The following is a 12,501-nucleotide window of genomic DNA, read 5'->3' as shown; positions in this document are numbered from 1 at the left end:
CTCCCACTTCCTTTTTCCCCTTTTTCCACAAGAGGAGGAGGAGGCCTTTGCTTGAATCACAATGCTCTCTTTCAGAGAGAGTGACTGTTAGAAATGTGTAAGGTAAAACAAGATGGGGAAACGTGGCTCTGGAGGATAAACTTTCCTCCTTCCAAGATGCCTTCTTCATAAATTGGGCCTTCTGAGAAATAGGTGGAGATGGCAATCAGGTTCTGAATTTCCCAGAATGCAGCACTGCACGTTGTTGCTTCATTCACTTACGTCTAATTAAAGAGTTGTCAAGAAAAAAAAAACCCCCTTCCTCTGTCGTACAGTCTGCCAATTCCACCGAGCCTCTTGAGAGTGACTGAAATAATCAGTTTCACACATTAGTGCTGTCTGGTATGTCCACCACGGGGTGGACATACCAGACAGCACTAATGTGTGAAACTGATTATAGAGCAGGTCCAGGATCAGCCAGGCTGATAATTCCCACATCTGTAGAGCGGCTGATTAAGACCCGTCAGCATCAACCACTTCCTCTTTATCTCAAAGTGCACTTTTTTTTAAGGCCTCAGACTAACGGTGAATTGAAAACTGTCAGGGTTATTGAGGGCAGCCAAACAGTACATTGGACAGTTAAAGAGAATAATCTTGAGGTTTCCCAGAGTTCATTACCGTTTGCCTTCAGCTGTGTGCTGCGGTTGCAGCTTTGTTGCCAGATCAGCTCCAGACCTCAATCAGACCTTCTGAAAGGATATGTGAGATGCACTACTGAATGAATCTTTCTTTTGCTGGTCACCTATAATAAAGACAAAATTAGTTTTCATCTTTCACAGCATAAATCTAAGAGCATATCTTTGTTAACAAAAAAAAACATTAGCTGCAGAAAAATGCATTTAGACACACGATCTTAATACATCAAACCTAAAGGGGTCAGCAGCATGATTTGATACTTTTGAGGAGCAGATGATGCAAGTGATATCTATTAGACATATTCAGGCCAGTAGTCTTTGTTTGACAGTGTTTCTGGAGCTCTGCCTGTCTGCAGATTCACCATCCAGCCCAGGAGGCAGATAAACAGCTTAGTGGGAGTAACTTGTTATAACTGAAATAATCAGACACATTTTGATGCTGTTGAACCTTATCTGTTTAAACTTAAACTGCTTCCCAAACAGTTCTTATGTCCAATACATGTAGAAAATCCTACCTAAAATGTAGAGCTCTAAAGTTTGGATTTGTAGAAATTTTGTCCAGATTTATCATTAGTTGGGTTAGGGAAAAAAATCCAGTTCAGAAAGTACTGTAACATCCAGGGTGACGTTTAAAGGGCAGGATGTAAGAGATAAAAACAACAATCCCTTCTATTAAATTTGCTTTAAAATTAAAAGTAAATCAAAATTCCTTTATGTCAAATAATGTAAATGTGTTAAATGCTCTAATTCAGTAAACTTGAACTCATTTCATTACCTTGTCTTGCCTAAACCAGTAGTCTCTTTCTTCTTACAAGAATAAACAAAATAATTAAACCTAAAGACACTGTGAATCGTTAAAATTTAGATATAAACATCAACTAAGTGTTAAAAAAACTATTTAGTTTAATTTTCAGTATTTAGTGATTTTACAAACTTTAAGCTTTATAATGTTTTATCTTTAAACATATATATATTTTTTTTAATCCAACTGCACGACATCATTGTTGGCTGTCTACAATAATTATGATTGGGTTAGGCTAATGTTTGCTCCTTTCCTCTCTGCTTTGCCATGATTTGCTGATTATCAACTTAAAACTGGTTCAGTCTTAACACACCTTTTAGAAAGAGTCATTCTGTTTAGCAAACAGGTTTCCGTGGTATTTTTGTTTGAATGGTCCCAATAAGCAGAGATGGGAAGTAACGAAGTACAAATACTTCGTTACTGTACTCAAGTAGATTTTTCTGATATTTTTACTTTACTTTACTACTTATTTTTATGGCGACTATTTACTTCTACTCCTTACATTTTTACACAAATATCTGTACTTTCTACTCCTTACATTTTAAAAAATTGGCTCGTTACTTTAGTTTTGAATCATTTCAATGGAGTTACCGTTATTATTTTTCACGTCATCAATACCAAATTCAATCTAATTGGATGGGAATCTACGTTGCATTTGACGCACCACTACAAGATGAATCGACAGATTCGGCGGTATTCATTCGCGGCAAATCATTGCAGCTTGGTGGCGGTGGCATTAGCATAGTAGCATGGACGACGAGATGATTGAAAATGAACACAACGGAGATCTAGTCCTATTGGCAGACATCCATTTGAAATGTAGGCAACGGCATGAAAAAAGTGGTTTCTACTTTTACTTTTATACTTTAAGTAAATTTACAAGCCTGTACTTTGTTACTTTTACTTGAGTAAAGAAGTTTAATCAGTACTTCCACTTTTACCAGAGTATTTTTTAACACAAGTATCTGTACTTTTACTCAAGCACGGAAAGTGAGTACTTTTGCCATCTCTGCCAATAAGGATGTTCTGCCATAAGCCATGATATTATTTTTTAACATTGGTGAAACAAAATTCTTGCTATCCTCTCCAAACTTCTGTAGAACTCCCTCTTCTTGTGATCCTGCCTCAACCGTGCTTGGGGACAAAAAGGATGTACTTTTTCCAGGTGGACCATAAAAATAAGTGGTCCTCCTAAATGTCAATCATTATGGTGAGCCGTGGTGAGTCTGACATATTGGGAAAATTGCAAATCTTTTCGACAGTACACTTGTATGAGTGATGCAAACTTTTAAAAAGCAACTTTTAAACAGAGCATGCACAAGGAGAAATGGGCTTGTGCACGCTCTTGCATGTTTTAATAGGCATTCCCTCTTAAGAGAAGTAGTCCTTAAGCTATATTCAAATCCCAACTGCTGCAAAACAAACTGTCTGTAAAATTCTCTTTGAGTTTAGTTTCACCAGACCTACCAAAATACGCTAGGTGGTCCTTACCTTAACTAGGCTATTCCCTCAGGAACAATCAATGTAAAAATTTTAATTCTCTTTTATCCTTTTATCATAGCATTATGTTATAGCATTATGCTACACTGAGTTTGGTTCACTCCCCCACAGCTGAGCATTTCTAAAAATAAAGCATGTCTGAAATTACCAACATTATGTTCTGGATCTAGATCAGACTTAAGAACACCAGGAAGCAGGGGACGTTTTTAAATTCCACCAGGACACCTGGTTTAACCACAACTTAATTCCAAACATGCCGACAAGCCAAGCCCTAAGGTCAAACAGGTGCCAACATCGCTGACAATCTGACCTCTCCTCAATTAAGTCTTTTCCTTTACGTCTCCTTCATACCCTCACAAAAAGCCAGAACACCCAGAGAGACTGAATGCAAACGTCTGTAATTCACCAAACCTATAAGAGCCTACCACAAAGAACAAAAAAAAGGAAAAAGGAGTATTAAATAATCATTGAAATTTTCCCACATAATACCACTTAGATGGGTTATTTTTTAGAAACAGAAGTTGTTGTTTATTGGGTACAACTGTTAGACAGGGTAGAAAAGAATATCCTCAGTAGTTGATCAAATGTAAACCTGGTGTGGACATAGTGGTCAAAGTGACCCTAAAAAGTATTTCTATTCTTTTGCTGCATCTTAAAATAGTTTGTAGTCTTATTTTAAGCCACAATAGAAAGTGGTTAATAAGGAATAAATCATTGGCACTTTGCCATCAGATTTCCTGGTCAACGGCTGCATTGACTATGGAAAATACAGAGGAACCACATCCACACTGGACTTCTTTATTCCTCAGTGCAGAATTGTATTTTTTCAAGCGGGAGGTAAATATAAATGGAAGCAAACAATTAAACACAAGGATGAAAAATATAAAACAGAAAACTGAGAATATGAGCCTGTGCATCGTTGAATGAGGAAACTAGTCATACTAGACTTCAAGCAACACAGATTCTCGGCCTCTTCACACTTTTTACCGACTGAAACATTTAGTTACAAAGGAAATCCAAACTCTGTTTAATCTGAAAAGAAGACCTGGACCACTGGGATGCTCTGCTTTACTTTCTCCTTAGCCAAGGTAAAAGGTTTCTTCTTCTCCAGTATGTGTTGATGCATTATGATGAGGGATGTAGCCTATGTGTTGGATTTGTCTATGTTTAGATACGCTTAAATATTACTTTCATTAAAGATTCATTATGACAATAAAGACTCTTCTTGATATGCTGACTCCAGCCACAGTTTAATACTCATGAATATACCCCAACTTTGTGAATTAATTTTGATTGACAATTCTTTTTAATTATCCATTTTGTAAGGGCAACTCTTTCTACCCCACTTTTTCTTTCCACTAAACTTTCCATTGACAGGGCTTCAATAGAGCACTGTTAAGATACATATTGTTTACCAATATTTGTGAGATATCCCTCTTTTGGAGGGTTTTGATTACTTTTTTGTTAATAAAGGCGATTATTTGGAATTTAAAAGAAAAGGAAAATTATCCATTATTTTTAATTGCTCTCATTGAATTATTTATTTTGGGTTTTCTTTGCCTTCATGAAAACCAATAAAATACAACACAAAACATAAAGACTAGAAATATGGCACTCAGTGTAATAAATCTATAAATTAAAACAGATTCACCTTTAATAATCGTAACAAAATTATATTGAAAATTTTTAGAATATTAAATAGTTTTACCGTGTTCGTATAATGCAAGACATGTGCTTTTTAATCTTAATTTCTAAAACCACAAATGAATTTCCTGTCCTCTAATCTGACATTATTTCCTCTTGTGTTGCTCTGTCCAATATAATTCCAATCGATTACATTTAAGTTAGTGGAAGAAACTGTGCACCAAAAAATTAAAACACATATGCATATCAATTGTGTTCACTTTTGTCTGTTCCACGTGCAAAAAGTGATGGTAACTAACATTAGTAGTTTTCACTTTGTCTAGTTTTGTGTTTAATTATTTAAAACTGGCGTGTCTAATATATAGAAAGTGGCTGGATGCCGTCTAAGCTCAGTGCAGGAGGTGGGAAACAAAAGGATCATAATTAAAATAACATCTCTGTTGGATAATGTCTCCCACCCCATGCATGAAGCTGTTGCAGAACTGAAGAGCTTCTTCAGTGACAGACTGCTGCACCCTAAATGCACCAGGGAGCGTTATCACAGATCCTTCCTCCCAGCAGCTGTAAGACTTTATAATCATCACTGTTTCCAACAAACTCAATAAGTTGTTATATTCATGCTGATTTTGCAAAGTTTCTACCGTAGTCAGTTAAATGTTGCTGCTATTTTTAAATATCCATTACTGCAAACATGTCCATAGCTGCATATTGGTTATTTATTCTAGAAGGGCACAGTAATTATACTGTTAAAACACTTTGCAGTACAGTCTTTTATTGTTTATCTTTGAAAACTTCACTATTTTGTTATTCTTATACATTTTTCTAAGGTCCATATTTGTGTGACCATTTTTTCTATAATCTTTTTGCTGCTGTAAATACCAGACAATAGAGGGATATTTTTATTCTATTCTATTCTAATCTATATAGATTGGGAGGAAGAGACCATTGTGAAATTTTTAAGGCATTAGGTCATAATAAATTAGGTGGCCAACCTTTTAAGCAACATTATGCTTTTTCCACAACATGGTGACAAAAAAAAAACACCTCTTGGTTCGTTATTTAAACCAAGACACAATGTGATGAGAAATGGGACAGAAATGTTTTTGTTTTTTAACGTTTCATCAAAATGTTCACTTCAGCTATTTTGCCAAGGATGGTGGTTAAACATTTAGACAAGAGCTTGTGGAGATGATGAAGGATTTTCACATCACCTCCACCCCAAACTTGTGCAATATCATCAGTGAGCTTCTAACCTTAACCCTTAATTATGATAATAATACATTTTATCTAAAATGTGCCTTTCTGGATAGTCAAGGAGACTGTACAAAAAAATAGATAAAAACACATTGATGTCAATAACAAAGATCGAAACACAGTACTATGCAATTACACAAGGTACTGACTCTAGCTCTAGGATCAAGATCAGACAAAACATATTTGTTATTAAAGCTTTTTTTAAGGTACAGAAGAACTCGAGTGCTCCCATGTTCTCAGCCTTGGACACACAGATTGGAAGCGTTACATTCCCACATGCCCACACAGTGTGGGTGTGGGGTGGGTTTAGTTCCACAGAAAGGCCTTTTTAAATAACACAGGCATGTTATTTCACTTGGCAAACAGCTCTAAAAGTTGGAGGAGGCTTCATTTTTATACACTTTCACTACATCCCAGTGTATTCCATGTGTTTATTTTTAGCACAACGCCTACATTCAAAAATGTCATTTTACTCCCCGTGTTTCTCATGGGTTTGTGGTTATAAGGTTGTGGAGGGACATGTGGCACAGTGAGGTGGGGCACAGATCCTGAGAAGCCCAGCCAGCGTTCCTATGGAGAGCGGGAGTGTTGGAGGCAGCTGGCAGAAGGTTTCAGAGGTTTTGATCCTCCCTCTTATGGTCGCCTCTTTCATTTTAAAGGGGATCAAATGAAAGACTAGACACAGAAAATCCACATTGCATAGTGGTATATTGAGCTGGATAGGTAGTAGATAATGAATTTTACTTTACAAATCCAAAATACTATTATGTATAAATGATTGTTAGATCTGGTCCCTCTATTATCTGAGTAATCAAGGTTTTTCTGTTTGCATGGCAGCAAACTGTCGAAGTGCAACTGATCAATAAATCCCATGATGCTTTGGGCTAAACCCCTCACTAGTCAGCAGATGTAGCAGTGTCAGTTGTGTTGTTTAAGCTTTCTCAATCAGGCATCAGTCAGCAGACTGATCATCCATTTGGGAAAAATTACTACCTTAAACTACATGTCTTGTGCATTTTTGGCATGTTGTTTTTAGGGTTGATTGTGTAACCGAGTCTAAGGGCTAGGCATTGGACAGGGTAAAAGCAGAAAATATGGGAAATCTGTTACAGATTTAGTTGCTTCTTCAAGTATTTAAATATATATACTTCAACGAAAATGTGAATTTAAAGTCCTAGTTATTTAATAGGAAGTTTGCTGGTAATTCCCTTTGTGTATTCTTTTCACATGTCAACTCCTGACAGGAACTCCCATGATGATGATGACATCAGCACATGGACATTTTCAGTCACAGTGACAACATCTTGGCTGCTGTTTTTTTTAGACCATCATAGAAATGTCAGCATCTTCCCTCTTCCCCACATATGTCTACATCTTCTACATAAGAGGATTTATTGAGTCTCTACTCCCATACACACATCTGGTTTACTTTAAACATCGTCTCGTCGTTTAGCTTCCATGTCTTTTCTCATCATTACCAAATTTGATTGATTATATTTTAATTTTGAGAAAAAAGACTGGAGGTTTGGAGGCTACATATAAACTCCAGAAAAACAACAAGCATTGTATATGTCATGATTTTTTTTAAGGGATCTGAGTCTGACCCACATGGAGTAAACCACTCAGAGAAACCAGGGTAAAAGTTCAACAGGTTTATTGAGGAGATGAACGGGATTGGATTCAGGAAACCCAGGGTACAGGGGAAACCGGAACTAGAAGTGGGAAGGGAAGTATCGGAGGTTAGTTCAGGGTCCGTGGGAACTTTGAACGATGACTTTGGAGAGACAGAGAAAACAGGACTCATGTTAGTTGAGGAAACTTTCTTCCCAGAATCCAGTCTTGTGTGGGTTAACCAGAGGGAGGACCTCGTTGGAGGGCGGACAGGTTTTGATTTGGTTGGTTCCTGAGGCACTATGGAGCGGACTGTCACTTGGAATCCAGGAGGTCTTGAATGGAACTTGTGGATGTTAATCCCCTGCTCAGTGTGAGACTCAAAAAATCCTTCCAGGGGAAGAAGGCCAAAAACATCCAGCTTGCAGGATGACTTTTTCCCGAAAGGCAAAGACAAAAACACAGTTAGACTCAGAGAAACAAAGACTCAGTTAGACTCAGCTAATCTCAGCTTGGCTAGAGTACCCAAAGCTGGCAAACACTCTGGCGTCGAGGTAGTGGCAGTCCGCTGCTTAAGTAATCCTCAGTGATGAGCCAACCAGCCGCAGGTGTGTGAGAGGACCAACGAGAACAGGGCACCACCTGGTGGTGGAGGAAAAGAAAGACACAAAACCACAACCCTCACAAACTGGATTCCTAACAGTATCAGTTTTTTGTACTATGCAAAAATAAACAAACATATCCTACTACATTAGGTAATTCGTTTTCTGACGACAGTCACAGACACTGTTTAGCGTTCAGGGAACCTTATGTGTTTGCAGTATACAAATCGTAATTTGTTTGTTTGCTAATTTTTTTTGCACTGAAGTTGTCTGAGTAGAATAGGCATAATAATGAAAAATATAGGACCATAAAGTATATAAATCTCATAATCCATCAAAACGTATGTCTTAGTTAAAACTGTTAGTGAAAATAAAATTAAAATAATTTTAAAAGTTAAACTAATAAATTAAAGCAAGGCAAGTTTACTTGATTGCACTATTCAGTACGAAGATAATTTAAAGTGCTTTGCATGAATTAAACGTTAAAACAGAAAGAAAATACAAGCAAAAAAAAACAATTTCATCATTGTATATATCCCATGCGCCTCTTTCTTTCTTTGGCACTTTCTTTTTCTTTGACTATGTGAGCTGATGAAACGAGTACATTTCTACACTGTGAGATCAGTAAAGTCAACCAATCAATAAAAATTAAACCATTTAAAAAAGCTGTTAGTAAACTAATGAAAAAGTTGGACCACAGACGTAAACTAATGATACATCAGCTCAACAGTCAAATGCAGTTCTAAGCAAATTGGTTTTTAATTTTGACTTAAAAGAACTCAGGCTTTCAGCACTTTTACAGTCGTCTGGGGGTTTGCTTCAGATAAATGGAGAATAGGAAATTAAAGTTTGGTTCTAGTTCTGGATGCACAGAGTAGAGTTTAACTGGAGGACCTGAGTGGTCTGGGAGGCTGATACACTGACAACAAATCTGTTTTGTATGGAGGTGCTGATCCGTTCAGTGATTTATAGACTAAAAGAAGGATTTTAAAGTCTGTTCTCTGAGCCAGGCTGATGTGCTCTACCTTCTTAGTTCTAGTGAGAACACGGGCAGCTGAGTTTTCCATCGGCTGCAGCCGTCTGATAGATTTTTTGGGAAAACTTGTTAAGAAACTGTTGAAGTAATCGATTCTACTAAAGATAAATACATGAATAAGTTTATTTGTGATAAAATCAGAATCAGATTTTAAATGCTGCTCTCAGGTCCAATAATACCAGCATTGTGGTTCTTCCACAGTCTGAATTCATACGGATATCATTAACCACCTTAATCAGGGCAGTCTCAGTACTGTGGATCAAAATCCTGACCAATAAAAGCAGCTGATTATTAACAAATGAAGCAGCAAGTTTTTGAGATACTTCCCTGCCAACCCAACTCATCTAAAGGCAGAAATTCTTCTTTATTGTTTTCTCTAAAATAACTTTGCTCACCTTTGATGCTACACCATATTAGGTGCGCTCAATAAGTTGCTTAACTTAGTTAGATGCTCTGAAGCCTTCAACTTCATCCATTTTTCATTCCTTCCAACATCTTTGGGGATGCTCCTTCTCCTACCCCGACCCCCACCCCTGCACATGGTATGTTCATCTCACCAACTGCAAGTGCTTCTTTAAAGATGCAGACCCACTTAGCCATTCACCAGCTGTTCCTCAAAAGTAAAAAAGAAAATGTGAGGCTCTCTTTGGATATTTTTGGCACACATTTTTGATTCCCCAGCAAGGTGGGGCCTGGAAGGAACAGGGGGAATCTTTCTGGGTGCCACATATTCCAGAGTCTACATCCATTACTGGCCTTTCTTTCCTTTCATCTCTTGTGATTTCTATTTCATTAAGTAGAGGTCAGAGTATCAATAACCCAAAATACAATGTGGTTAATCCCTTTGAATTACAGCCAAGCGTTATGTGGGTGTGCTTCTCTCAAAGCATGTGGCAGATGGAAAGCTGATAAGCTATTGGAGCAAATATGCCAGATTTCCAATAAAAAAAGGTGAGGTTGTGTGAAATGATTTAATCATTTCTATTGTTGGTATTTCTAGCCAACTTTATCCGTATTTTATTATAACAGGCAAAAACACATTTCTAATTATAGAAATGCATTTTCTCCCTTAGAGAACAGAGTAGAGGGCAAATGAGGACAATGGGAATATCTCTGTGAATGAGGACCCCTGCTGGACGAGTGAAGTCACTGCAACCCAGCTGCGTTAGTTTTTAAGGCCATTGGGAGTAAAAAATAAAAACTTGTATTTCTAAACCTGAATTGGCAAAAAGTACAACCTGAATACTATCATTAGCCATACTTTAGCAGGAAATTCGTAGAATCAGATTCATTTTTGTCTTTAATGATTCAGTTGCTAAAGCAGAGACAACGCCTCCCTCTGCTGGCAGATTAATAAAATTACACCTTTCAAATTCTTATTCACAAAAAGTAATCCGCTTTAAAAACAAAATCCGCTTCATCAAACAAAGCATATAGGAGTGAGAAAAGGGACACTTGAATTAGTGAACCAAGAATTCAAAAATAATTTGTTTTTGTAGTAATTATCCCCATTTTATTTCAACACATTAAATTAAGATAAAGATAGAGATTCAGGAATTGAAAAATGCAAAATCCCACTGTTAGTTGCTTTAATAGCAATGATGATTTCATTGTCCTCATTGATATGTGCCATCTAAAAGAGGTTCACTTACCTTGCAGCAGAGGGACTATCTGCTGCAGGGATCAGCCCCTTTATGAAGCAATCTCTCAAGAGCTGTGTCACATATTGCACTTTAATAAAAGTAATTACATTTCTTCTCCAGTTAATTAAGAAACACACCTTATTGCACTAAGGTGTGTCGGAGAAAGTGTTCCAACAATGGTCCCTTTATTGTGTCTGTATACATCCCCCGTCTCCTCCTGAGACCAATATAAAAGCACAATCTCAAGCTACGGTGTGGCTCCTGTGGGGGTAACAGGCCTAATTGATTTCCTTTGTGTCTCTGTCCCTCCTGCAGGAGAGGAGGAAGGTGAGAAAACGAGATGCAAATAGAGAGATGAGGAGACAAAAACAGGAGCAGGACTTTCTGAAGATAGAGCTAAACTCTGTGCACAGATGTAGGCAGGGAGAACACCTGCAGAGCACTGCTCCAAACAGCACCCTGCTTTGATGCTCATCTGCTCATCAACCTGACTGCAGAACATCTGGCAGATGGATTCAAATTGAACATCTGCAGAGCAGAATGCAGCCAAGTAAACAGACCTCAATAAAAGCAGACACAGCATCCAAGATGCAACACCGCACTTAACTATTCATTTTCCTTTAATTGGGACTTTAATAAGGATTGGCAGTGCTTTCTGTCTGTGGTGCTTTATACTACCTTTCACTGAGTATGGTGTTAAGAGGGAAAATTATAGGTGAGTTCATATCTGTAGAGAATCTGACAAATGGAGCCTAGGCTGAAGTTCAGCTAAAGAAACGATTACTTACCCTTGCTTCCGTCAAAGGCCAATCCGTTTTCAACCATATCTCCACGAAACTCCATATTTCATCTTAAAAGGTCTCCAAATCCACATCTCAGTCTGCTACAGGCAGGTAGTGGTTGCTCTATGTCGGACTTCGATTCAGATGATCCTGATTCAACCCACCTCCAGCCCCTCCTCCACCATCGTAGCTAAAGTTTCATCTGAGTTTCTTTCCTCCTGGACTCTTACTGCGTTCCCTGTTGCATCTCAAACGGTCCGGCAGAAGACCGCCATGTTGAGCCTTGTTCTGCCAAAGGTTTGTTTCAGAAGGGGAGTTTTTCCTCTCCACTGTCGCTCCATGCTTGCTCATCATGGACAGCCTCAAGCAACCTGTGTTATCCAAGCTGAACTTCCATCTTCCAGGTCCCTGAGTGAAGCTCTGGTATCAACTCACGCAGTCCACTGGATCTCCCCATACAGCTTAAGCACACGTCTCACTAACCAGCAGCCTACGGACCGACCAACTTCATCTACCACCACCAGTTTCAGGCCTGAGGGGAAACATCCCTGTTGTTTTCACCTGTTTATGCATATCAAAACAAATTCAGTGCTAATATTTCCTGCTGAAGTCTGAGCCCCAAAGACTAAAGTAATTGTATCAATAAAATTTTTCTAATTGTCTTTTTTTCTGTGTGAGTTTTTCAGATTGAATTAATTAATCAATCAGTCAGACAATACACGATAAAGGCAACACAGTGTGACCATTTTAAGATAAATTAATGAAACAAAACAACAAAATGACAAAAAAGAAATAACAAGATTAACAAGGTAAGTATATTTATTTTATAAATAAATGTTTAAATTTAGGTTTGAACAGCTTAGGAAATACAACTGCGTTATTAAATAACTGTGTTATTAAAATGAAGATGAGGAGGAAGAGGAGAGGAAACAGGATAGACTAGAGGTAGATTT

This window comes from Cyprinodon tularosa, unplaced genomic scaffold, assembly GCF_016077235.1.
Source record: "Cyprinodon tularosa strain WSP-4 unplaced genomic scaffold, ASM1607723v1 ctg325, whole genome shotgun sequence".
Classification (NCBI taxonomy): Eukaryota; Metazoa; Chordata; class Actinopteri; order Cyprinodontiformes; family Cyprinodontidae; genus Cyprinodon; species Cyprinodon tularosa.
Note: the sequence above shows the minus strand (reverse complement) of the source record.